Source organism: Dasypus novemcinctus, chromosome 22 (assembly GCF_030445035.2).
Source record: "Dasypus novemcinctus isolate mDasNov1 chromosome 22, mDasNov1.1.hap2, whole genome shotgun sequence".
In the NCBI taxonomy this organism is placed as follows: Eukaryota; Metazoa; Chordata; class Mammalia; order Cingulata; family Dasypodidae; genus Dasypus; species Dasypus novemcinctus.
Window position 1 is genome coordinate 75,005,404 of NC_080694.1, and position 27,921 is coordinate 75,033,324.

The following is a 27,921-nucleotide window of genomic DNA, read 5'->3' on the forward strand; positions in this document are numbered from 1 at the left end:
GGACTCCCCGCTCGGCCTCCCCCCACACGCCAGCCTCGGGGGACCCTGATGGCGAGAACGGGGCTTGGACTGGCCAGACCCCTCCCCTGCACCCAGCACTGTCACCCCGTCAGTGAGGCCTGGTCCTGACTTCACAGCTGACAAGTGAGTGAGGACCCCGAGGGGATGTGGGTGACCCCTACTGGTACCAGCCATGCTAGAAATCAAAGTGGAATTAAAATACTAATTCCTGTATTTGAGTATTTATACCAAAACTCATGACACGTTGATAACTAATTCGAAAAGAAAACAACGTAATAAAAGAGTGGATCAATTTACATTTTGGCAAATCTTTCTCAGCAGTCTCAGTAGAGCAGCCCTGGATGTTCATTGCACATTCAATCTGTTATTTGATTTCTAACAAAAATTCAGCCTCAGAAATAAATGTTGGAAAAAAAGAGGCATATTTTTAACAGCCTTTTCAGGTGAGCATTGACATTCGCCTTCCATACCACACTAAAATCACACGAGAGTACTTTCTAAAGGTGAGTTGCAGTCTGAAATCTTATTGTTGAATATGTCATCTTGTGACACTGAAATCCCCTGGTCTGCATTTGCACATTTAAATGGATTGTGTACTAATGCATGAAGATTTTAAAGTACCACATTGGCCCACTGAGGTATGTAGATCCTCCAGTGTTGACACAATTATTTACATATTTCCAAAATCATACTTCTAAAATGAACACAGATCCCACTAGAAAATGTGTATTTGATAGCTGTCAAGCTTAGGGTGATGGATAACAGTTTTCCAAAATTCTCGTTTCCTCTTGAGAGCTTACGTTTTATCATTGGCTCAAACCACAGGGATAAAATACTTCAAATCACATTTCTGATAGAGGATTTCTGCCCAGAATACATAAAGAACTCTTAAAACTCAACAGTCCTCCCCTATGGTAGGCAGGAGCTCAATCGCTTGAGCCATACCTGCTTCCTCTAAGAAGTTCTTTAAATTATTCTCAGCACCCTTCTCAGGTACACCATGGTATTCCCATAGGGACTCTCTCAGCAAGTGCTGTAGGTGAAAAGGGCTGTAATTCAGCCAAGACACTGAAGCAATTTCATCTTTGCCACCAGAAAGCCTGGGTCCAAGTGTAGGTTCCATCATTGTGGTTTTGTTTTTGTTTGACTCAATCTATACAAAATGTAAATACAAATGAGTTAGATGGAAATTGAGGAAAGCAGATGTGACTCAAGTGATTGGGCTTCTGTCTACCCTAATGAAGGACCCAGTTCGGTCCCTGGGACCTCCTGATCAAGGTGTGCCCATGCGGTAAACCAGGTGAGCCACGCAGCTAGATGATGATGAAACAAAGGGGAGACAAAGGGAAGAGTCAAGGGGAGATGCAGCAGGAACCAGGAACTGAGGTGGCGCAAAGGACTGGGAACCTCTCTCCACATTGGAGGTCCCTGGGATTGCATCCTGGTGAATTCTAGAGGAGAAAATGAGAAGAGAAGACAAAAAGAGAAATAGATACAGAAGGTCACATAGCAAGTGGACACTGCAAAACAGCAGGGTTGGCGCTAGGGGAAGAAAAAGAATTCATTAGCAGCTATGTCTTGCATGGAAAGGATACAGAGATTGTGTGGTGATTATTAAGAGTTAGTTTTTTCAGATAGTAGAACTGATAGATAAAAAGATAGAAAAATTCCAGCTGGGACTTAGGGACCTGAATGACAATGCAAAATGCACAAACATATGTATTATAGGCATCACAGAAGGGGAAGAAAAGGGAAAGAGTACAGAAAGGGTGTTGGAGGAAATGATGGCTGAAAACTTCCCAAATCTACTGAGGGAGATGGCTGTACATGTCCAGGAAGCACAATGCACCACAGACAGCATAAATCCCAACAGGACTACCCCAAGACATATACTTGTCAAATTATCCATGGCTCAAGACAAAGACAAAATTCTAAAAGTAGCAAGAGAAAAGAAAACCATCACATACAAGGGAGGCTCCATAAGATTAAGTGCTGATTTCTCATCCGAAACCATGGAGGCAAGAAGGCAGTGGTATGATATAGTCAAGGTACTAAAAGAAAAAAATTTCCAACACTCTACCCAGCTAAACTAAAATTCAAAAATGATGGAGAATTCAAAATATTCACAGATAAATAAAAGTTAAAAGAGTATGCCCACAAGAACCCTCTCCTTCAAGAAATACTAAAGGGAGTTCTGCAGGAAGAAAGAAAAAAACAGGAGAGGCAGAGTTGGAGGAGAGTGTAAGAGCAACAAAAAAGACAAAAAGAGAAGGAAAAACAAACAAACAAAATATGACAAACGCAAGTCCAAACAAAATATAGCTAAAATCCGTAATTCCTTGAAAGTAATAACACTGAATGTCAATGGATTAAACTCACCTGTCAAAAGATTTAGACTGGAAGATTGGATAAGGAAATATGACCCATCTATATGCTGTATACAAGAAACACATCTTACACCCAGGAATTCAAGGAGGTTGAAAGTGAATGGCTGGGAAAACAATCTTACAAGCAAAGAATAACCAAAAAAAGGCAGGAGCAGCTATATTAATAGCAGACAAAATAGACTTTAAATGTGAAATGACTGTGAGAGACAAAGATGGATACTACATATTAGTGAAAGGAATAATCTCTCAAGAAGAACAAACAATCATAAATATTTATGCTCCTAACAAGGGTGCCTCCAAATACATGAGGCAAACACTGGAAAAACTAAGTGAAAGAATAGATGCCTCTACAATTATAGTGGGAGATTTTAATACACCACTATCAACTTTGGACAGAACATCTCAAAAGAGAATCAATAAAGAAGCAAAAACTTTGAACAGTATATTAGAGGAGCTGGACCTAATAGACAAATACAGATCATTACACCTGAATACAGCAGAATATACATTTTTCTCAAGTGCTCATGGATCATTCTCCAAGATAGACCATATGGTAGGACACAAAGAAAGGTACAATGAATTCAGAATGATCGAAGTCATACAAAATAATATCTCTGACCACAGTGGAGTGAAGCTGGAAATCTGCAAGGGCCAGAGGCCCAGATTTCACACCAAGATATGGAAATTAAAGAACACATGCTTAGAAAAACAGTGGGTCAAAGAGGAAATCACAAAAGAAATTAATAACTACCTTGAAACTAATGAAAATGATAACACAACATACCAAAACTTATGGCACAAAGCAAAAGCAGTACTGAGAGGGAAATTTGTAGCCATAAATTCATGCATCAGAAAAAAAAAAAAGAGCAAAAATTGAAGAACTAACTGCACATTTGGAGGAATAAGTAAAAAAACAACAAAGTCACCCCACAGGAAGAAGAAAGAAAGAAATAACAAAGATAAGAGCAGAACTAAATGAAATAGAAAATAAGAAAGCACTTGAAAAGAGAAACAAAACCAAGAGCTGGTTCTTTAAGAAGACCAATAAAATTGACAACCCTTAGCAAGACTACCAAAGAAAAAAAGAGAGAAGATGCAAGTACACAAAATAAGAAATGAGAAAGGAGATATCACCACTGACCCCACAGAAATAAAGACTATCATAAGAGGATACTTTGAAAAACTGTATTCCAACAAAAATGAAAATTCAGAGGAAATGGACAAATTCCTAGAAACACATAAGCAGCCCATATTGATGAAAGAAGAAATTGATGATCTCAACAAACCAATCACAAGTAAAGAGATAGAATCAGTCATTAAAAACCTCCCAACTAAGAAGAGCCCAGGACCAGACAGCTTCACAGGTGAATTCTACAAAACATTCCGGAAAGAACTAATGCCAATCTTGCTAAAACTCTTCCAAAAAATCGAAACAGAAGGAATATTATTGAACTCATTTTATGATCCTAACATTATCCTAGTACCAAAGTCAAACAAAGAAACAACAAGAAAAGCAAATTACAGACCAATTTCTCTAATGAATGTAGATGCAAAAATCCTCAACAACATACTTGCTAACTATATTCAACAACACATTAAATGAATTATATACCATGACCAAGTGGGATTCATTCCGGGTGTGCAAGGATGTTTCAACATAAGAAAATCAATCAATTAATACACCATATAAACAGATTGGAGGGAAAAAAATCACAATGTTATATCTATAGATGCAGAAAAAGCATTTGACAAAATACAGCTCTCTTTCTTGATAAGAACACTGCAAAAGATTGGAATACAAGGAAATTTTCTGAACACGTTAAAGAGTATATATGAAAAACCAACAGCCAACATCGTTTCCAAAGGTGAAATCCTAAAATCTTTCCCTCTAAGATCAGGAACAAGACAAGGATGCCCACTCTCACCTCTTCTATTTAACATTGACTTAGGTGTACTTGCTCGAGCACTGAGGCAAGAATCAGATATAAAAGGCATTTGAATTGGAAAGGAAGAAGTCAAAATTTCATTTTTTGCAGATGACATGATCCTATACATAGAAAACCCTTAGAGGTATACAACAAAGCTTCTAGAACTCATAAATGAGTTCAGTACACTTGCAGGTTATAAGATCAATGTGCCAAAATCAGTAGCATTTCTGTACACCAATAATGAGCAAGCTCAGGAGGAAATCAAGAAACAAATACCATTTACAATAGTAAATTAAAAAATGAAATACCTAGGAATAAATTTAACTAAAGATGTAAATAACTTACACAGAGCGAACTACACAAGACTGTTAAAGGAAATCAAAGAAGACCTAAAAAAATGGGAAAATGTTCCCTGTTCATGGATAGGAAGACTAAATATTATTAAGATGTCTATCCTACCAAAACTGATCTATACATTCAATGCAACCCCAATAAAAATCAATACAGCATTCTTTAAGGAACTAGAAAAACTAGGTATGAAATTTATTTGGAAAGGAAAGAGGCCCCGAATAGTGAAAGACATATTGAAAAAGAAAAACGAAATTGGAGGAATCACATTTCCTGACTTTAAAACATCCTACAAAGCTACAGTAGTGAAAACAGCATGGTATTGGCACAAGGAGAGACACACAGACCAACGGAACCGAATTGAGAGTTCTGATATAGATCCTCACATATATAGTCATATAATATTCAATAAAGCCACCAAACACTCTCAACTGGGAGAGAATGGCCTATTCAACAAATGGTGCCTGGAGAACTGGATAGCCATATGTAAAAGAATGAAAGAGGATTAACATTTCACACCTTATACAAAGATCAACTCAAGATGGATCAAAGACCTAAATATAAGAGCCAAGACCATAAAGACTTCAGAAAGCAGTGCAGGGAAGCATCTATAAGACTTTGTAATAGGAAATGGCTTCATGAACTTCACACCAAAAGCATGAGCAGCAGAAGAACAAATAGATAAATGGGACTTCCTCAAAATTAAAGCTTTCTTCACCTCAATGGAGCTTGTCAAGAAAGTGAAAAGAGAGCCTACACAATGGGAGAAAATATTTGGTAGCCATATATCCGATAAGAGACTTATAACTTGCATATATAAAGAACTCCTATACCTTGAAAATAAAAAGACAAACAACTCATTTTAAAAATGGGAAAAAGATTTAAACAGACACTTCTCCAAAGAAGAAATACAAATGGCTAAAAACTACATGAAAAAATGTTCCAAATCTCTAGCTGTTAGGGAAATGCAAATCAAAACTACAATGAGATACCACCTTACTCCCATAGATTGGCAGCTATGAAAAAAACAGAAGAATACAAGTATTGGAGAGGATGTGGAGGAATGGGAACACTCATCCACTGCTGATCGGAATGCAGAAGGACCCAGCCATTCTGGAGGACAGTTTGGCAGTTTCTCAAAAAACTAGCTATAGATTCGCCATATGACCCAGCAATTCCACTGCTGGATATATGCCCAGTAGAACTGAAAACAAGGACACAAGCCGATATATGCATACCAATGTTCATAGCAGCATTGTTCACTATTGCCAAAAGTTGGAATCAACCCAAATGCCCATCAACAGATGAATGGATAAATAAAATGTGGTATATACATACAATGGAATACTACTCAGCTTTAAGAATAAATGCACTACAAACACTCATGATAACATGGATGAATCTTGAGAACCTTATGTTGAGTGAAGCAACCCAGGCATTGAAGGACAAATACTACATGACCTCAGTGATATGAAATAAATAAACCAAGCTGCCTCAGAGAGCTAGAGACTGGATGATAGGCTTAAAGGAAATTGGGGGGGGGGGGGGTAGAGGAAGGATGTAAGCTGACAGTGTGAAATCTATGATAAGCTGGAAGTAAGTATTTGTACAAGGAAGGGATAAAATGGGGGTATAGGGTTACCTTTGGGTGGGGCTTTGCAGACTTGAGGGGGGCTAGGGATGGGAGGATGGGTAATATTGCCCAAGAAATTGGGGGAAGGGTGGGAGAACATATAAACATAGGAGATTTTCAGATATGTGGCTGAGAGTATAATGCTGAGAAAACTTTTTCAAAAATATAATAAGGAAGGTTACCTGTTTAAGATGCTTAAAGGGGATAATCTGACACAGGACAAGCTACTAGGGAGTGTGTGAGTGCTCATTTTGCCATAGTGCATTATATCATTGGATAGAGACCCATATAATGAGAGTGAAGGTATACCACATCCTGGGGAAGACTGATGTTCTCAAATAGAAGGAATTGTATCTCTCAAGAGAAATGGTTGCTCCCAAAGCATTAGGGCAGTTGAGCATTCCAAGCCCTCACCACTGTTGCAAGTGTCTCTTAACATGGTCCTTCAAGCAATGAAGATTTACTGTCACTGTGGACCCTACGGGGAGGGGGAGAGAAGTATTGAATAGATGGAATCAATGTAACTGTGTGGGCAATAGAAGTGTTCCACAAGAGTATGCAAGGATGGATACAAGACATGTTAAATTACACCAAAAATATATAGGGGCTGATAAGCTAAAATGTACATCACAATGCAAAACATAAGATAACTAAAAATTTAGAAAATTATATAGTCTAAAATATAAACCACAATGTAAACCCAAATGTTACCTTGTTTGAAAGCTATTCTTTCAATATCTGTACATCAGTTTCAGTAAATATAGTATGAATATGTAAAAAGATTGCTGTGGAAATGAAAAGGGTTTTATGTTGGATACGTGGGTTTACTGTATATTGTATATATGAATTACTATGATCTAAAACTTTTTGAAGATAGGATCAATAATTAGGAAAAGAAAGGATGTGGACACCGAGGAAAACACGGAATAAGTTGCCTTGCCAATTTGCATACAGGGCAACATTATCGCAATGATGGAAGGCAAAACATCAAAAACAAAGCTTTTGCATTTTTTAACTTTTTGATACCCCAATTTATTTTTCCCTTAATTTTTCTAATTAATATGTGTTCTATATCTGACCTTTAAACTCATCACAATATTTACTATTAATGTAACCTGGCAATATATTGGGCTTCATTTTTTAAGAAGTCTTGGATCACAGAGAGGTTCAACAATGGCAGGGGAGGAATAATGGTGTGGGATGTTATTGACAGGGGACACATGGTTGGCAGGGACTTCTCCAGGGCATACATCCAGGGTACATAAAAATGCTTGGATATTTTCATAGTGGTTACAATCAAAAAACAACTGAGGGAGGGCTGAGTTCATAGCCGGAGGAGCTCTATCACAGTCCCTAAAGGAACAGCAACAATCCCCTAAGTACAATGGCAAAGACCAAAAAAGAAGGAAAGTCCAACAATAAACCCTTGATATTAATGACTATGCTTATAAGCTTGTGCACCTGAAATAAGAACAAGGCCTAGAGCCGCAGGGTGCCTAAGAGTTACCTCCTGAGAACCTCCGTGTTGCTCAAATGTGGCCAGTCTCAAAGCCAAACTCAGCATGTAAATGCATTGCCTTCTCCCCAGGGTGGGACATGACTCCTGGGGATGAGCCTCCCTGGCACCGAGGGATTACTACCAGCTCATTATGTAACTAGAAAATGACCTTGAATAAAAGGGTCCACATGGACCAGCAGAATATCTCAGTCTATCTATAATACCAGGAGTTAAAAATGCTTTTTGACCAGAACAAAAGGGTGAAATGGAAAGATCAAATGAGTTTATATGGCTATGAGTTTCCAAAAAGATCCAGGAGGTTATAAGAGGGGTTGCCCTTATGCACATCTGAGCAGAGTCCCAGAGACAGATAAAGTAGATACAACCTCAGGTACTGATTCTTCTGAGGGCTACAGAGACCCACAGGTTCTATGGTCATGGCAGATGGAGTCCAGTGCCATGTCAGTTGGCCCTACTTCGGAGTTTGGTTTCTGTGTGATGGAGCTGAACTCAGATGTGGTCTTTGTCCACAAGCCTCTCCAGTTACATATACTGGAACTTGGTGCTTGGGTTTAATATATACCCAGGGGACCTGAATCTCTGGATTCTGCATGTGATAACCAGGCCCTGAGCCTCAACAGACTTGCAACTCCTACACTCTGATTTATTGGACTTACCCCACTCAGCTAACATGGAGGTGAGGAAGGTCAACCACCACACCAGGGAGCCAAGAGTGCCTACAACTGAAAGCAGGAGGATTGCATCCAGCATCCATGTGGAATCTAAGCCCTCTCTTGATATATATGTGGAGTGGACACAACCATTCTAAAGTCCACAGGATGGAGGAATAGAGTATGGATTAGAGTGGACTTACTGATATTCTGTTCATGAACTATTGTAATTAATATTTGAAGAAAATGTGGCATTGGTGTTTAAAAAGTAGCCATGCCCTTCTGGAGCTGGTGTTTCTGCATGATGGAATTGGACTCAGAGGGGATCTCTTCTCACAAGACTTGTATGCTACTTTATTGGAATAGTAGTTGGTGCTGGGGTTTAAGATATATTTAGGGGATTTGAATCTCTGGACTGACAATATGATAGCCAAGGCCAGAGCCTCAACAGACTTCAGCTCCTACACTTTGATTTATTGGACTTACCCCACTCAGCTAACATGGAGTTGAAGAAGGTCAACCACCACACCATGGAGCCTAGAGTGTCTACAACTGAAAGCAGGAGGAGTGCATCCAGTATCCATGTGGAATCTAAGCCCCCACTTGACATAGATGTGCAATGGACACAACCAATCCAATGTCCACAGAGAAAATGTGGAATGGGTGTGGGAAGGGTAGCCATGGTGGCTGCTGAGTTTGGGGAATGGGAGGAAGAGATGAGATGTGGAGGCATTTTCGGGACGTGGAGTTGTCCTGGGTGGTGCTTCACGGACAATTACAGGACATTGTAGATCCCCCCAGGGCCCACTGGATGGAACGTGGGAGAGTGTGGGCTATGATGTGGACCATTGACTACGGGGTGCAGTGATGTTCAGAGATGTACTTACCGGGTGCAATGGATGTGTCACGATGATGGGGGGGAGTGTTGCTGTGGGGAGAGTGGGGGGTGGGGGCGGTGGGGTTGATTGGGACGTCATATTTTTTTAATGTAATTTTTAAAAATAAATAAATAATTTTAATTTTAAAAAAAGTGGTCATGGTGGTTGCTGGGGGTAGGGAGTGGGAGGAAGAGATATGGTGTGGAAGATTTTGTGGGGATTGGAGTTGTTCTGGGTGGTGCTGCAGGGACAGTTACCGGACATTTTATGTCCTCCCATGGTGCACTGGGTGGGTGTGGGAGAGTGTGGGCTATGGTGTGGACCATTGACCATGAGGTGCAGCAGTGCTCAGAGATGTATTCACCAAATGCAATGAATGTCTCATGATGATGGAGGAGGTTGTTGTTATAGGGGGAAGAGTGGGGGGAGGGGGGTGGGGAGTATATGGGGACCTCATATTTTTTTAATGTAACATTAAAAAAATCTAATAAAGACAAAAATATTTTTTAAAGTTTTTTGTGTTTTGTTTATTATTCTTATTATTAAAGTAATGAAATCACCCTGATATTGACTAAAGTGATGAAAGCACAACTCTGTAATTATGCCAAGTAACATTGATTGTACACTTTGGAAACATTGTTTTATTAATATATATCAATAAAATTCATTTTTAAAATGTTGAAAAAAAACTTAATAAGAAAACAACCATTTTTTAAAATGGGCTAATGTCTGAACAGATACCTCACTAAAGAAGATACATAGGTGATAAATAAGCACCTAAAAACATGCTCAGCGTCATTGTCATCAGGGAAGAGCAGACGAAAACCACCATGAGATGGCCCTGCACACACCTGTTAGAAAGGCTAAATTAAACTAAACTAAAATAAACTGCTGGGTTAATTTCCTGTTGTCAGTGAAACAAATTTTCACAACTTTGGTGGCTTTATTTTATTTATTTATTTCTCCCCGTTTGGTGTTTGTGCTTGCTGTCTGCTCTCTGTGTCTATTCATTTTGTACTTGTTTTTTTTTCTTTTCAGGAGGCACTGGGCATTGAACCCGGGACTTCCCATGTGGGAGGGAAATGCCCAATGGTTTGAGCCACCTCCCTTCCCCATTTGGTAGCTTTAAACAACAGAAATTAATGTACTCACAATATGGAGGCCAGAAATCCAGTATCAACGTCCCTGGTTGGAATCAAGATGTCGGCCAGGCCTGGCTCCCTCTGGAGGCTCGAGCAGAGAGAACCTGTGTCTTGCCTCCTCCATGTCTGGGGGCTGCCAGGTCTCCTTGGATTCTGGTCAAATCACTCTACCTTTAAGGACAACATCATCAGATCGCTGCTCAGTCTTCTTGACACCTTCTCCTCTGGGTGTAGTAAAATCTCCCCCTATTTCCCTGTTATGAGATCCATGTGATCACACCTAGGGCCCATGGGGATAATCCTGGGTAATCCCCCAGCTCTAGATCAATAACAGATGCAAAGGGCCCATTTGCCATATGAGGTAATATTCACAGGTTCCAGGGATTAGGAATATCTCTCCACCAATGTGGAGGTCTTTGGTGGGTTGGGAGGTGATTTTCAGTCTGTCACGAGTGGTGACACCTGCACTGGCAAGAATGTGGTGTCCCAGGGACCCACACTCCCTGCTGGTAGGAAGGCCAAAGGGTGCAGCCACCGCGGAGGCATTTGGCAGGTTCTGAAAAGCTAAGCATGGACTTAACTTACAACCCAGCAATGCCTCTCCCAGGTATTTGCTCATCTAACTAAGACCACCCAGGCTCTGCCCATGCACCCCACGAACCTGAGGGCTGACCCTCCTGCCTCCCCAGATCCCAGGACCAGGCACCTGCCCACCATCCCCACACCAAGGTGGACCTTCCCCCAGGCTGAGCGCAGGAGCCCAGCATCCCAGGTCATTTCTCCTTCAGGGGCCTTAGCTGTCCAGGTCCCTCGGCCTCACCCCCCACCAGCTCCTTGTGTCAAAACTGTATTTGAAACTTTCCACCATTTGTTGAAAAGCCTGTCCTTTCCCCACTGGATTAGGGGAAGCCATTTTCAAGAGCATGTGCACCTGTGGTTCTATTTCTGCTCTTTATTATGTTCATTGTCCTACCACTGCCCTGAAGCTGCTACTGGAGCTCATAGTAAGTTTTCAGATCTGCTCGGTGGATCCTCCCCATTTCTTCTTAACAACATTTTAGGGCATTTAACTAATCTGTTTCATCTGTGTATCTCTCTGAACACTAGAGGGACAACTGAGCTAATAGTTGGAATCCGATGAGATAAAAATACCTGGACAGAACTTTTTCTTTTTCTTACATGACTATAGGGATGGACACATCCAAATTCCAAATTCCAAAGGGCAGGAACACCAGGGAAGGTTTTCCATGAATTCCCCAGGAGAAGCTGGCTGAAGTAGAGATGGAAATTCCCTCTTCTGACAGCTTAAACCATCACTTCTTTTAAGGCCTTCAACTGATTTGATGAGACATCTTTCATTATTGAAGACAATCTCCTCAGTTGATTGTAGACGTCATCAGCCATAGATGCCATCAACGTACTGATGACTTAAATCCATGAAATGTCCTCAAGTAACAATCAGGCCAGTGCTTGCTTGACCAAACAAGTGGACACCACAGCCTGGCCCAGTTGACCCATGAGCTTAACCACCACAGTTTCCTTTTGATGCCTTTCTCTGCTTTTGGTAATGCTCCACAAAATGATTTGAAAGTGTGTTTTCCTCTTCCTCTATTTTCTCTAAGAGTTTCCACAGTAGTGATGTAAATTCTTGCTTAAAAGTATGGTAGAATTCAACAGTACAGTCACTTAAGTCTGGAGTTTCCTTTGTGGGATGGTTTCTCATTATGAATTTAATTTCTTTAATTGGTAACTGCTATTCACATTTCCTATTGTTGATTCAGTTTTGATAATTCATCTCTTTAAAGGAAACAGTCCATTTGTCTCTGTTATCAAATATATTGGCCTAAGCTGTTTCTATTTGTCCTTTATTATCAATTTCAGGCTATAAATTTACACTTAAATACTTTTTGCCAATGTTAAGTTTATTTTGAAAAATATGAAATGTGGCATTTCCCAGGTCCAGGTGCTCTGGGAACAGTCCCCAGCCCTGCTTCATGGCCTGCCCCCCCCCCAAGGCCTGTCACCCCATCTCTCTCCAGCCTCTCCCCAAGTCCCTGGCCTGATTCCACCCCAAGACAGGACTGGCAGGGTGAGGAGGTTATTATTTATTTTTACTCCATCTCATCCCAGAGGGACTCTAAGTAACAACAACAACAAAAGCCATACAGAACAAGATTTTCAAAATTAAATAAGAGACTAAATTGGGCTGAAGTGAAAGTAAAGGCAGAAAAACAGAAAGTGAAAACAAGAATATGTTTAGCACCCACATATTGGCATAAGTTTCACCCTCTTACTCCTTGGGGTCTCTGAATTGGGCTCTGAATTTCCTGAGAGCCAACTCAAAGAGGAAAGTTAGTGAAAGGACCCAAAACATACACGTTAGACAGTTTTCACAAGAAACCTGGTAAAGGTTTACTGACACTGGAGAGAGGGTCTTTCCTGGAGGTCGCCAAGAGGACACTATGGTTGTAGTGAAAAGTCTCCCCAACATTATCCCTTCACAGGTACAACAGCACAGGTGTACCTCGGAGATGAGGAGGGTTCAATTCCAGACAACGGCAGTAAAGCGAATGTCACAATAAAATGAGTCATCCGATGTAGTAGTTTGATATGATTATGAATTCCAAAAATAGACATTGGATTATGTTTGTAATCTGATCTGTACCTGGGCATGGTTGAGTTATGATTGGGGTTTGATTTGGCCACATCATTAGGGCCTTGAGTCCCCACCCCTTGGTGGGTGGGGCCTCACAGATAAAAGGCACAGGAAAGGACAGAGTAGGGGACTTTTGATGTTGGAATTTTGATGTTGGAGTTTGATGCTGAAGCCTAAGCTGGAGGCCTGGGAAGTAAGTTCACAGAGGAAACAGAAGCCAACCCCAGGAAGAGAGGAACCCTGAGCCCAGGAAAAAGAAGCCTGAGGAAAGGAGGAACCCAGGAAGCCTGAACCCTCGCAGACGTCAGCAGACATCTTGCTCCAAGAGCTGAAAATATTCTTTGGTGAGGGAAGTAACTTATGCTTTATGGCCTGGTATCTGTAAGCTCCTACTCCAAATAAATATACTACAAAAACCAACCAATTTCTGGTATTTTGCATCAGCATCCCTTTGACTGCCTAACATACCTGAATTTTTTGGTTTTGAGTGCATATAAGTGTTATGTGTATACTACACTGTACTCTATTAAGGATGGAATAAATGGCTTTATGTCTAAAAACAATATACATACCTTAATTAAAAACACTTTATTGCTAAAAAATACTAACCCTCCCTGAGCCTTCAGTGAGTCATAGTCCTTTGCTGGTGGAGGGTTCTGCCTAGATGTTGATGGCTGCTGACTTATCAGGTGGAGGCTGCTGAAGGGTGGGGGGCTGTGGGGATTTCTTAAAATAAGACAACAAGGAAGTTGGCCACATCCATTGGCCCTTCCTTTCACTAAAGGTATCTCTGGAGCATGCGATGCTGTTTCATAGCACTTCACACAGAGTAGAACTTCTTTCAAAATTGGACTCATTTTCTCATACCTGCCACTGTTATATCCACTAAGTCTGAATAATATTCTAAATCTTTGGTGTCATTTCAATAATGTTCACAGCATCTTTTTAAAATTTGGTTATTAACAATTTTATTTCAAATTCACAAAAATAAAGGAACAGAAAAAGGCAGCTCAACAAATCACGGAAATATTACTCCTAAATAGTTATTTTTGAGACACTTTTATCTCATCTAATTGCAACTGCTCCCTCAGGTGTTCCTCTAGCGTTCAGACAGACACACAGATGAACACAGATTAGTTAAATGACATAGTCGAGGTCTTATTATTCCAAAAAAAGAGAATAAAAGTATTTAATCATACTCATGTCTTACAAAACTAAACCCCGTATTCCTTTTGTTAACCTTTAATAGAATTAATATAGTACCACACTGCTTTTGTTACAAAAAATTACAATGTTAACTATAGCCGATAAATTGCGTTAATTACATTTTCCCATGTATCCCCACATACTTGATACCCTGTAGTAGAACATTCTTGTATTTATAATATTAACCACAATCCTCATCTAATTCCAAATCATTGTTATATATTCCCAATATTAACTTCTGGGTGTCCTCCAGAAACCACAATCAAATCCATAAACAAGCAGTGTAATATTCACTATAAATGTTACCAACGAGTCCAATCATTACCACATATATATTTATTTTGGACCTTATTAAACACTCTACATACATCCAACTTCTTCACCCCTTTCCATCCCACATTCCATCTCCCACAAATCTACAATTCAGAGTGCAAATCCATAATTCCAGTCCTTTAGTTAGTATCAGTGAGACCATACAATAGTCATCCTTTTGTCTGGCTTATTTCACTCAGCGTAATATCCTCAAGGTTCCTCCATGTTGTCATGTGCTTCCCCAGTTGATTTCTTCTTACAGCTGAGAAATAGTCCATCGTATGGATACAACACTTGTTTTTTATCCATTCATTGGTTCAGGACACTTGGGTTGTTTCCATCTTCTAGCAATTGTGAATAAAGCTGCTATAAACATCAGAGTGCAAATAGCTGTTCACATCCTTGTTTTTAGTTATTCTGAATATATTCCTAGTAGCGGCATTGCTGGATCATACGGCAGTTCTATATTGAGTAACCACCTGATCATCTTCCTGAGTAACCACCAGATCATCTTCCACAGAGGTTGCACCATTTTACAGTCCCACCAACAGGGAAGGAGTGTTCCTATCTCTCCACATCCTCTCCAGCACCTGACATTTTCTGTTCTTTTTTAGGGATGGCCATTCCGTATGGTGAGAGATGACAGCACATAGTAGTTTTGATATGCATTTCCCTAATAGCTAGAGTTATGTGAACTTCTTTTCATGTGGCTTTTGGCCTTTTCTATTTTCACTTTGGAAAAAATGTTCAAATCTTTTGCCCATTTTCAAATAGGGTGGCTGGTCATGTTGTCATTAAGGTGAAAAATCTTTTTTTCCCCTCCCCTGCCGTTTTTGCTGTCTGTGTCCATTCGCTGTGTGATATTCTGTGTCTTTTTCTCTTTTCTCCCTCTTCTCATTTTTCTCCTCTAGGATTCACAGGGATTTGATCCTGGAACCTCTGATATGGAGCAAGGTTCCCTGTCACTTGTGTCACCTCAGTTCCTGGTTTCTGTTGCACCTCACCTTGGCTCTCCCCTTTGTCTCTCTTTTGTTGCATCATCATCTTGCTGTGTGACTCACTTACACGGGCACTGGCTCACTGTGCCAGTGCTTTTTTTTTCACCAAGAGGCCCCAGGAATCGAACCCAAGTCCTCCGATATGGTAGGCAGAAGCCCAATCACTTGAGCCACATCTGCTTCCCTATAATCTATTTATATAACATGGAGAGCAATCCCTTATTAGATATATGGTATTCAAATATTTGTTCCCATTGAGTTAGCTGCCTTTTTACTTTCTTGACAAAGTGTTTTGAAGAACGAAAGTATTTAATTTTCATGCTGTCCCAATTATCTACTTTTTCTTTTGTTGCTTACACTTTGGGATTAAGATTCAAGAAACCACCACTCAGCACAAAATCTTGGAAATGTTACCCTAAAATTTTCTTCTAAGAGTTTTATGATTGTAGTTTTTATATTTAGGTCCTCGATCCTCTTTAAATTAATTTTTGAATAAGCTGTGAGTTTAAGTTCTTCTTTCTTTCTTTCTTTTTTGAGATATGGATGTCCAGTTCTCCCAGCACCATTTCTGAACAGGCTATTCTGACCCAGCTAAGTGGGTTGACAGCCTTGTCAAAGATCACTGGACCATAGATGGGAGGGTCTGTTCTGAACTCTAGATTTGGTTCCATTCATCAATCTCTCTATGGTTATGCCAGTACCATGCTACTTTCACCCCTGTAGGTAGATAATATGCTTTAAAGTCTGGAAGTGAGTGTCCTCCAATTTTGTTCTTTTTCTAAAAAATGTTTTTGACTATTTGGAGATCCTGATTCCTTCAGATAAATGTCATAATTGGCTTTTCAGATTCTACCAAGAAATTAGGAACTGGATGTGGCTCAACCAATTGGGCTCCTGTCTACCATATAGGAAGTCCAGGGTTTGATGCCCAGTGCCTCCTGGTGAGGGCAGTCTGGCCCATGCAGCGAGCAGACCATGAGGAGTGCTGCCCTGCATGGGAATGCTGTCCTAGGTGAGAAAGCTGCCCCACACAGCAGTGCCAGCTGATGCAAAAAGCTCGTGCAGGAAGATATGCAACAAGAGATCGAGAGGACAGAAAATAAAAAGACATAGCAGAACAGGGAGAGGAGGTGGCACAAGAGAGTAATTGCCCATTTCCCACTCCAGAAGGTCCCAGGATCAGTTCCCAGAGCTGCTTAATGAGAACACAAGCAGACACAGAAGAACACACAGCAAATGGATACAGAGAGCAGACAATGAAGGAGGGGGTGGGGGGAGAGAGAAATAAATAATAAAAAATAAATCTTAAAAAAAATATATTGTTAAAAGAAAAAATTCTACCAAGAAGGATATTGGAATTTTTATCAGGAATGTATTATATCTGTAGATCAGTTTGGTTATAATTGACATCTTAAGGATATTTAGTCTTCCAAACTACGAACATAGAAATATGCTTGCACTTATTAGATTAGCACTGGTTTCTTTTATCATTGTTTTATGGATTTCTGAATACAGTTCCTTTATGTTCTCGACTAAATTTATTGCTATTTGATTCTTTTAGTGGCTTTTGTAAATGGAATTTTTTTCTGACTTCCTCCTAAGATTGCTCATTAGTAGTGTATAAAAATGCTATTGATTTTTGCATATAAATCTTGAATCCCATCACATTGTAGAAATTGTCTATTAGTTTTGTTGTGGATTTGGAGGATTTTCTTAGTATTACATCATCAGTCAATAATGAAATTTTTTACTTCGTCCTTTCCTATTTGGGTGCCTTTTATTTCTTTCTCTTGCCTAATTGCTCTAGTTTGAGCTTCTATCACAATATTGAATACCAGGGGGAGAGTGGGCATCCTTGTCTTTTCCCCATATTGGTGGGAAAGATTTCATCTTTCACCATTAAGAACAACAGTAGCTTGAGGGACCCCAGGGGACGTGGCTCCACCTGGCCCTGTGGGAGTTCACACTTAGGGGCCTTGAGCTCCAGCCTCAGAGGACTCTCCACATGGAGCCAGCCCCGTGTCTGCCCTGTGGACCCCACAGTGCAGTGAGGAATTGGCCTCCCTGGCAGCAGAACCCCACCCGAGAAGGAACCCCCTGCTGGCTGCGGGCAGGTGCACCTGCCCCAGATCCACCTGAGCCATGGACTGACCACGACCCTGAACTGGGGTCCAGGGAAGGGCATCCTGCAGGGGTGCCCCTTCTTTTTGAGGAAGGGAGGCGCAGAGGAGCCCAGCGCTGCAGGAATGTCCCCTGGGTTGAGGGCACTGCCCGCTGCCTGCCTCTCAGAGCTGGCTCGTCCTCCCGTCACCAGGTCTTGAAGAGGCTTCCCTAGAAACATCTCAGTGTTTAACTCTGCCTTCCCACAGCCAGGCCCCCCCAGCTCCCACCAGACTCGGGGTGCTCTCGGGATGTTCCCTCCTGCATTCTCACCCCTTCCATCACCCTCCTGAGAGGCAGAGCTCATCGTGCTCTGCTCAGAGCTCTTTCATGGACCCGCCCTGCCCAAAGGTGTCCTGTGTCCCAGGAGCTGCTCACACAGGCTTTGCGGGTGGGATGCTGCCTTCCCTTCCGTCCCCTCTGCAACCCCCTCCCCAAGGCACCTGGTCCAGCCAGGCTGAGCTGCACCTGCTTTCCTGAACTGTCCTTCTCTTTCCTACTTCTGAGGCTGCCCGCAGGCAAGCCCTTCCTCCAGAATGCTCTCCTCCCCTTCTCTTGTCCAGCTGAGATAATCTCTCAAGGCCCAGGTGAAATGCTTAGTGCAGGGAACATGTAGCTCAGTGGTTAAGCACCTGCTTCCTTGTATGAGGTCCCAGGTTCAATCCCTGGTACCTTCTAAAAATAAATAAATGCTTTGTGCAGGGAACATGTAGCTCAGTTGTTGAGCACCTGCTTCATGTATGAGGTCCCAGGTTCAATCCCCAGTACCTCCTGAAAATAAATAAATGCTTTGTGCTGTCTAAAACTCTTGCCCTCCTGCTTCTGCCTCTCTGTGCTCACCTCAGTGTCTACATCTTGTCCACTGGGGACACCCCCTTCCTAGATGGTGCTCTTTAGGGACAATGATCGCCCTTTAGCACCTAAACCCCCAGCCCTTAACAGCATCTCCCACCCACGGCAGACCCCTGTACTGTGCATTGAGGTGCTAATCCCACCACCTCTCTCTGCCCCTCTGCCTCCCACAGGAACGTCTTAGGAGTCGCCGGAACCTCTGAGCGTGGAGGGAGATGAGATGAGGACACGGAGTGCTGCACAGCCCAGGAGCTCCAGGTGCTCTGGTGAAGGCCGCTCCCCTGCCCCTCCTTCAGTGTCCTCTCCATGGCCTGGGGAGGCTGCTCTCTGGTGTCTGTCCAGGGCTGGAAGGAAAGGCAGACACTCCTCACTCACTCCCCATCTGCACAGAGGCATTCGCAATCCAGGCTGTGGAGTCAGAGCAACAGAGCAGAAGTGGTTCTGAATCCTCTAGTCCAAGATCCAAATGTTCAGATCAGCCATTTTTACAGAGCAGAGAACCATGGTCAAGAGTGTGGTGCTTGGAGTGCACGGCCAAGCCCACGTTCCTGTGAAAAGACCAGTGCCCTGGTCCTTGGGGTCTCAGGCCATGGTGCTTCAGCCTGCCTGAGGGCACCACCTTGGGGGGGCTCAGGCTGAAGGTTCAGCTGGTGCCTGTACTCTAGTCCTGGCCATGAGGCCGACAGAGCACCACAGGCTTAGGACGTGGCATGTCTGGACCCTCGGCCTCTGGTTTTTAGGCTACAAAGTCATCCAGGAGAAATCAAAGTGAGGGGAGTCCTGGTACTTGATCAGGAGAGAGTCTTGGGACAGGAAGATCTGCTCAGCTCCCCTCAGCTCCCATCAGAGCTCACCCCATAGGTGGAGACGTGGCCGAGACCAGCCACACGCTCTTCTGCTCAGCTTGTTGGCACTAATCACACCTCACTTCGGCCTCACTTCCTCTCTAAAACTCACTGTTATCAGCCCACTTTCCCCTGCCATGGTTTTATAGGGTTAAGATATTATTATAGACGTGGAAGGATTTTTTAGCTCCATATGGCTCTGGGAGCATCATGTGGCATCATTATGGAATCTGTGATAAGATGCCCTCCTCGTGGTAAGTCATCCAGAGACCAGCCACAGCTACCACGGTGCTATTTGCAGGAACCCTTGCAACTAGTTACTCCACATCTTTCTTGTTCTTTTTATTAGAGCAGTTGTAAGTTTACAGAAAAACCAGGCAGGGTCCCCGTACACCGCAGCACCCCCATACACATTTTTCCGTGTAAATGTTCTGCAGTAGTGATGTAGCTTTGGTGTCACTGAGGAACCAGCATCTCTATAATTATATCACTAACTATAGTCCATAGTTTACAATAGAGGTCAATCTTTGTGGTCTACAGTTTTATTATGTTTTATTTTCTATTTTTTAGGTTTTATTGGGGCAACATTTATACAGCATAAAATCTACTATTTTAACCACTTTCAAATCATGGTATTTATTACACCACAAGGTTGTGCTGGCCTCCTTCCCACACTTTAGTAAAACTCTTCATCACCCGTCCCCTTATCAATAGTGAATGTTTAGGTGAACCTCCTGGAGCCCAGCGCTGTGAGCCCCTCCCTAAGCATGTCTGTCCTTCTACCCCTCACAGGCTCAGACGGAAACCAAGAAGCAGCAGGTGGAAGCAGCTGCTGAGAGGCTGCAGGTAGAGGTGGGGACAGCAGCGCCCCCTGCTGGCCAGGTCCAGGGAGCTGGGGGCGGCAGCGCCCCCTGCCGGCCAGGTCCAGGGAGCTGGGGGCGGCAGCGCCCCCTGCCGGCCAGGTCGAGGAGCTGGGGGACGGCAGCGCCCCCTGCCGGCCAGGTCGAGGAGCTGGGGGACAGCAGCGCCCCCTGCCGGCCAGGTCGAGGGAGCTGGGGGTGGCAGCGCCCCCTGCCGGCCAGGTCGAGGGAGCTGGGGGGGCAGCAGCGCCCCCTGCTGGCCAGGTCGAGGGAGCTGGGGACAGCAGCGCCCCCTGCCGGCCAGGTCGAGGGAGCTGGGGACGGCAGCGCCCCCTGCCGGCCAGGTCCAGGGAGCTGGGGGCGGCAGCGCCCCCTGCCGGCCAGGTCGAGGAGCTGGGGGACGGCAGCGCCCCCTGCCGGCCAGGTCGAGGAGCTGGGGGACGGCAGCGCCCCCTGCCGGCCAGGTCGAGGAGCTGGGGGACGGCAGCGCCCCCTGCCGGCCAGGTCGAGGAGCTGGGGGACAGCAGCGCCCCCTGCCGGCCAGGTTGAGGGAGCTGGGGGTGGCAGCGCCCCCTGCCGGCCAGGTCGAGGGAGCTGGGGGGGCAGCAGCGCCCCCTGCTGGCCAGGTCGAGGGAGCTGGGGACAGCAGCGCCCCCTGCTGGCCAGGTCGAGGGAGCTGGGGACGGCAGCGCCCCCTGCGGGCCAGGTCGAGGGAGCTGGGGGGGGGAAGCAGCGCCCCCTGCCGGCCAGGTCGAGGGAGCTGGGGGCAGCAGCGCCCCCTGCTGGCCAGGTCGAGGGAGCTGGGGGACGGCAGCGCCCCCTGCCGGCCAGGTCGAGGAGCTGGGGGACGGCAGCGCCCCCTGCTGGCCAGGTCGAGGAGCTGGGGGCAGCAGCGCCCCCTGCCAGCCAGGTCGAGGGAGCTGGGGGGCAGCAGCGCCCCCTGCTGGCCAGGTGGAGGGAGCTGGGGGCAGCAGCGCCCCCTGCTGGCCAGGTGGAGGGAGCTGGGGGCAGCAGCGCCCCCTGCTGGCCAGGTGGAGGAGCTGCAGCAGGTCCTGCAGGAGCGCGAGGACTAAGCCCAGAAGGCCCCTGAGAAAGTCATGGTTTGGGGCCCTCAGCAAGGAGCAGGAGAAGTGTCGGCCGCCAGCACAGGAGCCCCTAAAAGTGAGCGACTCCTGCTACATGGGGTAGAGGAGGGAGGCAGAACGCCCTTTGGGGGCGCTGGAGAGGGGGAGGAGGGGCTGGGGATTGTTTCTAATGGGGTCTGGGGGCACCTGACTCCTTCAGCCCAGAGAGGAGGCGAGGATGACCCTGCGGTGACCGCCCTGGTCACTGGGTCTTGTTAGGGCGCTGGGCTGAGTCTTGGACTGAGATGGCCCTTCAAGCTGGGGGGTCCTGGCAAGTTTCTCAGTCTCTGTAGACAACAGAGTATGAACAGCACCTCCTCACGGGGCTGTGGCTACGATTATGAGAACTAATTCAGGTAAAAGCTCAGCATGTTGCAGAGATTATGAGAACTAACCCAGGTAAACGCTCAGGGTGCTGCTAAGATTATGAGAACTAATCCAGGCAAATGCACAGCGCGGTCCCGGCACCCAGGAAGACTGCAGGAGGTGGTGGCTGCTGTGGTGTCACCAGCGTCATCCTCCCAGTTAGCAGAGCTGGTTTGCATCCCGAGGCCCGACTGATAACTCCAGCTCCAGTCCCTGATCCCCACACACTCACCTGCTGGAGGCAGAACACCTCCCAGGACGAGGTGGAGACAGGAGCCAGCGCAGGGGAACGGGCAGCTCCATTAGTGAGGAAAGTCCAGGGGAAGGAGCTGCAGGCGCAGGTCCTCCAGCAGGGGCGCTCGCTCAGGAGGAGCCTTTGAGCTGTTCTTCAAGGAGGAAGGACGAGCAGGACCAGGGAAGGGCGCGTGGAGCCAAGGTCTGCTCTTTCTGCTTTTGTAGGGTGTGGAGTCCCTGGAGCAGGGAGGCCTGTTCCCAGCCCCTCCTCCTTTAAACACGGCATTTCCAGGGAAGGGGCTCTCACCCCCCACACAAGGACGACTCTACAGGAGAGCACAGGTGCTCTGATATACACACCCTCTAATTCAATCACACAAACACCCAAGCCCAGCACAGCTCAAAGAGTCACAGTGTTAAAATACAGTATTTGGTATTGGGGGGACATTCCCCATCCCCAAAATGATTATAAATAATAATCATGTTTTTGGGCCAGTCACAGAACAACTATTTAATCTATGAAATGTTTACTACTCAAGCCAGAGTCTAACACCATTTAAAATAAAAAATTCTAAGGAGAAATATATTCTATAGAATAAAATAAATCTGGAACCCGAGAGGACCAGAGATGCCTTCCACTCATCTCTCCCACCCAACTCCCCCTTTGCCTCCTGAACCTTCCAATCCCCTCCACTCCCTGAGGGCAGGTCCTGTGTGCGGACACTGACCTTGGAGGGGGTGCACCTCTGTCCCCTAGACCCCAGAAGTCTTCTCCATGTCCTCACGCTGCACCCAGCACCCGCTATGCTGGGGGTGCCCATAAAGAACACGTCACAGCTCTCTCTGTTTCAGCTTCCCTCACACACCTTGGTGCTGCACCTGCAAACAGACTCAGGTAAAGAGCTGGGGTGTTGGGAGCTCCACTCCAGCCCGTCAGGACCACGTCCACACTCGAGCCCCAGAGCCCAGCTGCTCGGGTTCTCTGTTCTGGCTCTTGCGAGATGAAAGAGGCCACGTTATTGGAACTTTTGGCCCCACACCATCTTCATATATCAAGTGGGAGGACTCATAGCACCTACACTATAGCAGCTGTGAGGACTAAATATGGCCAGATGCAGAGTTGAGAGCAGTACCTGGCACGTAGTAAGTGCTCAGTAAATAGTAGTTACTTGTATAACTGTTACCATTCAAAAACACCCATCAAGCCCTTGTTTTATGCCCAGCACTGTGCCAGAACCTTTACTGAATTGAAGAAATGTGCAACTTTCTAAACATAGCTTTGCTTTTAAATCGCTTTGTAATTTAGACACTGGTCTCCCTATCTAGTTCTGATAGACCCTTATGTCAGTCCTTTCCAATTGACATGCATTCAGACCACCTGGGAAGCTTGTTAAAGGCAGGTTCCGACCCTGGAAGTCTGGGCTGGACCCCAAGCCTGTTGCTAACGAGCTCCAGGGACAGGAGGAAGCGGCTCCGGACACTGAACGCACTTTGAGACGCCAGGTGTTGAAGTGCCACTTGGCGGTCAGGTAGAAGAGTGGTTGTGCTCCTTTCTCAGATGGAAGGGAAACTGAGCCAAGGGGGCTGGGCCCAGGCTGGTTGGACAAGGCCAGCGCTCTGTCTGCCCCCCACTCACCCCCACCTGCCCCATGGCCCCACCTGCCCCAGGGCCCTCACCTGCTCTGGGCATTTTCTCTGCCATCGGCGTGGACCCGCCTGTGGGTGACACCTGGCCCAAGATGGGCAACGCTCCTGGACACCCAGATCCAGGCGCTGATCTCCTTGGATGTGTATTTCTGGGCAAAGGCTTTTCTTCCCACCTGAGAAAGGAAGGTTCCTGGTACCTGAAAGGCTGGGATGCAGTGAGCCTCAGCGCCGGCCCTGGGGTACAGGGGAGGGGCGGCCATGCAGGCAGGGCAGCCCGCGGATTTTATTTTATTCTCCCACGTGCTCCACCTTGTCTCCTCCTCCAGTGGAGAAGCAGAGGCAGGCTTGGCTGGCCTAGGGCACAGGAAAGCCAGGTGCCAGCCAGTTTTGGAGAAAAATCTAAAATAAAAACTCTTCAAATAATCGTCATGGGGAAAATCAAGACTCTTGGGCTGGCACTAAGTTTACAGCTGAGGCTGCTTCCTCTCGACGTCCACTGGGGCTGTGTCACCAACTGAGACTTGGGCCTCCTCCCCTGCTGGACCTAGGGCCCTTCTGATCTGATTCCTCCAGGTCACTTCTCTAGGGTAACAGAGAGTGTGATAAAGTGAGTGACCAGACTTTGCGCATGTCACATTGTGGGAAACAAAGGCATGCTGTTTCCATGGAAACAAGTTACTTCCTTGACCACAGAGTCATGCTGTCTCCATAGCTATACATGCAGGTCATAAATCTAGCAAGGAGATGTGTACATTCAGGTGGAACGAGGACTAGGTAGAACAGGACAACCTGGGCAACAAGATTTATGGGTATGTTTTCTCAACAATATAACAGAACAGTGAAATTTTGAACTTTGAATTATAATCGTAGATTTTGATCCATTGTGTTACATAGGTTGAGGTAATGGGAATAGTTAGCTAGGATAGTTGCTGGTTCTCACGATTGCTTGCGGTATATACAGAAGCCCCAGAGATTAATAAACTTGTCTGATGAGCTTGAGGCTTCAATGCTCTCAGATCCCCTGATCCCAATCTCTCTTTTTCTTTCATTCCCGATACCCTTCAGGTCCGTGACTCCGACAACACGTGTGGAGTGAAAGGCTTCTGCTAGTGGCTGTGGGGACAATTGGGGGGCACTTGAAGGGGTGCCCTGTCATGGTGACCAGGTCTTCCCTGATGACAATGGAGCAAGCACCAGAGCCCATCACCCTGTGAAATGAGGCTTTACTCAGGTCTGGTTACCTCCTAAATGTTTATTTATTTTTTGTTTGTTTGTTTGTTTTTAAAGATTTATTTTCATTTATTTAATTCCCCTCCCCTCCCCCGGTTGTCTGTTTTCTGTGTCTTTTTGCTGCGTCTTGTTTCTTTGTCCGCTTCTGTTGTCGTCAGCGGCACGGGAAGTGTGGGCGGCGCCATTCCTGGGCAGGCTGCTCCCTCCTTCGCGCTGGGCGGCTCTCCTTATGGGCGCACTCCTTGCGCGTGGGGCTTCCCCACGCGGGGGACACCCCGGCATGGCAGGGCACTCCTTGCGCGCATCAGCACTGCGCATGGCCAGCTCCACACGGGTCAAGGAGGCCCGGGGCTTGAACCGCGGACCTCCCATGTGGTAGACCGACGCCCTAACCACTGGGCCAAAGTCGGTTTCCCTAAATGTTTATTATTCCTGTAATTATCTGGACACAGGATCAAGCTGCTTCTAAAACCCTTGACAAAGCACCTTATGAATCACTGTCGGGGTGATGCCTCCCCCCCCCCCCCCCCTGCCCTTATGGCTCTAGCTCTCTCTCCTTTCAAGGTAGAGCCTCCCACTCTCACCCTCCCACCCAGACCCTAAAGAGACCTGCCTCCACCTGCAGCCCAGGTCCCCCATAGAAGCCTCTACTCATCCTGGCTGTGGGGGCTCCGCTCCTGAAATCCGGAATCCAGGGTTTGAAGGCAGCCAAGCCCTCCTCCACCAGAGCTTCCTTACAAATCTACTGCGAGTGGCTGTGACCTGAGCAATCACCTGGGTGACCTGCTGGGCAAGAGGGGCCTTGCTGTAAAGAAGCCAGAGGCGCTTCTGTCCTCCAGTGAGGTGGGCGGGACCCCCGTGTCTGCGCCAGAGAGAAGCCAAGGGGCCTGGTGGTCCCGCTGCAGGAGGAGCAGGAGCGCTGCCTCGTGTTCGTGGTAAAGTAGCCTGTGCTCAGGGTGAAAATCCCAGCGTCTCCAGAGGGGAGAAACCCCTCTCCACCCACTTCCCTTGTCATGCCTCATAGTCAACTACAGTTTCAATTTTTTGTGAATCCTGCCAGTTTTGTACACTAGTGTGTGGCTTTATTATTTTCACACAGGTAGAGTCCACAGTCTCACCCGGCACACGGTTAAACGGACTTGTCTGTCCAGCTGTCCAGAGGAGGAAAAGCCAGCTCTGGATGGGAAGGTAATGTAAGGTTCAAACACCTTTAGACCCAACAGTGGGGCACGTAGGACTGCTGGGGACAGTTTAAACCCGAGGACACTGACCAGGAGGTGGTCAGGCCGCTGAAACCTGAGGACGGCCGCACAGTGGTCAGCTGGGGGACTGAGGGCAAGTGCCCGGGAGGCAGCTGTGGGCCTCCGGGAAGTCTTTTCCACGGGAGCTCATTTCCACCCCAGGACACACATGGACTCGTGGGGCCGCTGGCCGTGAGGACCGTTCTGTGACGGGGGCTCTGCTCAGGGGTCTGTTTCCCACAGCACCTCTGCCCCTGCCCCCTTGTAGACCACCTTGAGTTTGCACCTGGAGAAGCCATTAACTGCTCCTGTGACAAAGGAAGTAAAAGAAGACCTCGGGCTGCACGGGCCTAAGTTCAGTTCTGAACAGCAGAGGGAATGTCCAGAACGAGTCCCGAGCCCTGACCCGCCGCGGCCCTTTGCCAGCGGAGCTGACCTTGGCGTGGCTTTAAGTCACCTGCTAGGCTGAGGGGGCTGCGCCTGGGGCTCTGCGTCACGTGTCAAAGGGCTTTATGGCGCATTCCCAGGCCTGTAGGCTTCGTTACTGTGCTGGCGCCTGAACCCCAGCCTCGGCTTTTGAGAAGGCGCCCGTCGGCTCTGGGGCCCTCTGTCTGCTGTGCACCTGCTCTGGGCTCTTCGCCGCGAGCACAGAAATCGGCCCAGAGCTGCCGCCGCGATGCCCCTCCGCGGCCAGGACGCTGCGCCCCCCGTCAGGATCTCACGCTGGGGAAAACTGTCTCCTCCTCCATGACTTTGACCCCTGCTGTGACCCAGGAGCACAGGGCTCTGTCCTGGGCTTGGCCTCAGCGCTGTGCAGGGACAAGGGAGCAGGAAGGAAGCACCTGACCAAGTGCTCCTCTGCTCTGTCACAGGTGGGGGCGTCACCCACGGCTGGTTCTCTAAGAGGCTCCAGGGACCTGCCGTCCCCAACTCCAGGCTCTGCAGCGTCCACGGGAGGCCGGGCTGCCCTCAGGCAGGGGCCCAGAAGCCTCCCCAGGTCTGCCCCTCCCTGCTGGGGGCGAACGGGACCCTCGGCGCGGGGCCTGGGCTCTCACCTGAGCACACCTGCCCCCAAAGGTCCATGCTCCATGCGTGAATGGTCAGTTCAGCTGTGGCCGGAGACAGAGGGGAGCAGCAGCAAACAGGGGCTGGGGGTGGAGAGCGCAGCCTTTCTGAGGTCTAATTGAACTCACCATGGACCCCAGACAGGGGCTTCAGGTCACCTGTGTTTTGACCAGTTTATCTTGGTGCCAAAGTAAGTAAAAATAGGAGCTGTTTATAGATGTGGCAGCTCTAGTGCCTCAGGTACAGCAATGCCTGTTTCCCAACTTGTAAACACACATCTCTGCATAAACCTGCACAGATGTGCTGGCTGAGAAGTTAGGTCTATGGCGAGCCAGAAGCCACGACTTGATTTCTCATTTCCTTAGAAAACATTTCTATTTACAGTAAATGTAGTTAACACGTATGTAACATACATAGCTAGATTTCCAGAATGTTTATTAAGTGAATATAAGCCCACAACTTATGTGAAGAAATATTCTCTATCTATTTTGTTGTAAAGTGAAGAGTTAGTAAAATTAAAGGGTTTTTGGCTGGAAAGCTTGCTTGCAAATATTATTTATGCCATAAAAATCAAATTATTGTTCAAAAATAGAAGGGAAAAAAAAGAAAGGGAAGAGAA

General features: G+C 46.2%; 1 protein-coding gene and 2 long non-coding RNA genes across 5 annotated transcripts in view; 2 read left to right on the forward strand and 1 right to left on the reverse strand.

The window, feature by feature from the left end:
- Positions 1–27,921, forward strand: part of LOC101442557 (saoe class I histocompatibility antigen, A alpha chain-like) — a 1,048,500-nt gene that overhangs the window by 670,159 nt on the left and 350,420 nt on the right. The window lies entirely within an intron of this gene.
- On the reverse strand, positions 6,231–24,317 carry LOC111764083 (uncharacterized). 3 transcript variants are annotated; one of them, XR_011647114.1, is made up of 6 exons: positions 24,076–24,317; positions 23,797–23,939; positions 22,118–22,445; positions 18,888–19,034; positions 10,517–10,677; positions 6,231–6,795 (listed from the first exon to the last, which is right to left on the reverse strand). It is a non-coding gene; the product is annotated as an uncharacterized lncRNA (long non-coding RNA). The 3 variants fall into 3 exon arrangements; XR_011647113.1 differs by having other exon boundaries at positions 23,797–24,317; XR_011647115.1 differs by having other exon boundaries at positions 18,888–19,098; positions 23,797–24,317.
- LOC111764082 (uncharacterized) lies at positions 18,890–27,839 on the forward strand. Its single transcript, XR_002796780.3, has 4 exons — positions 18,890–18,948; positions 24,832–24,997; positions 26,096–26,184; positions 27,110–27,839. It is a non-coding gene; the product is annotated as an uncharacterized lncRNA (long non-coding RNA).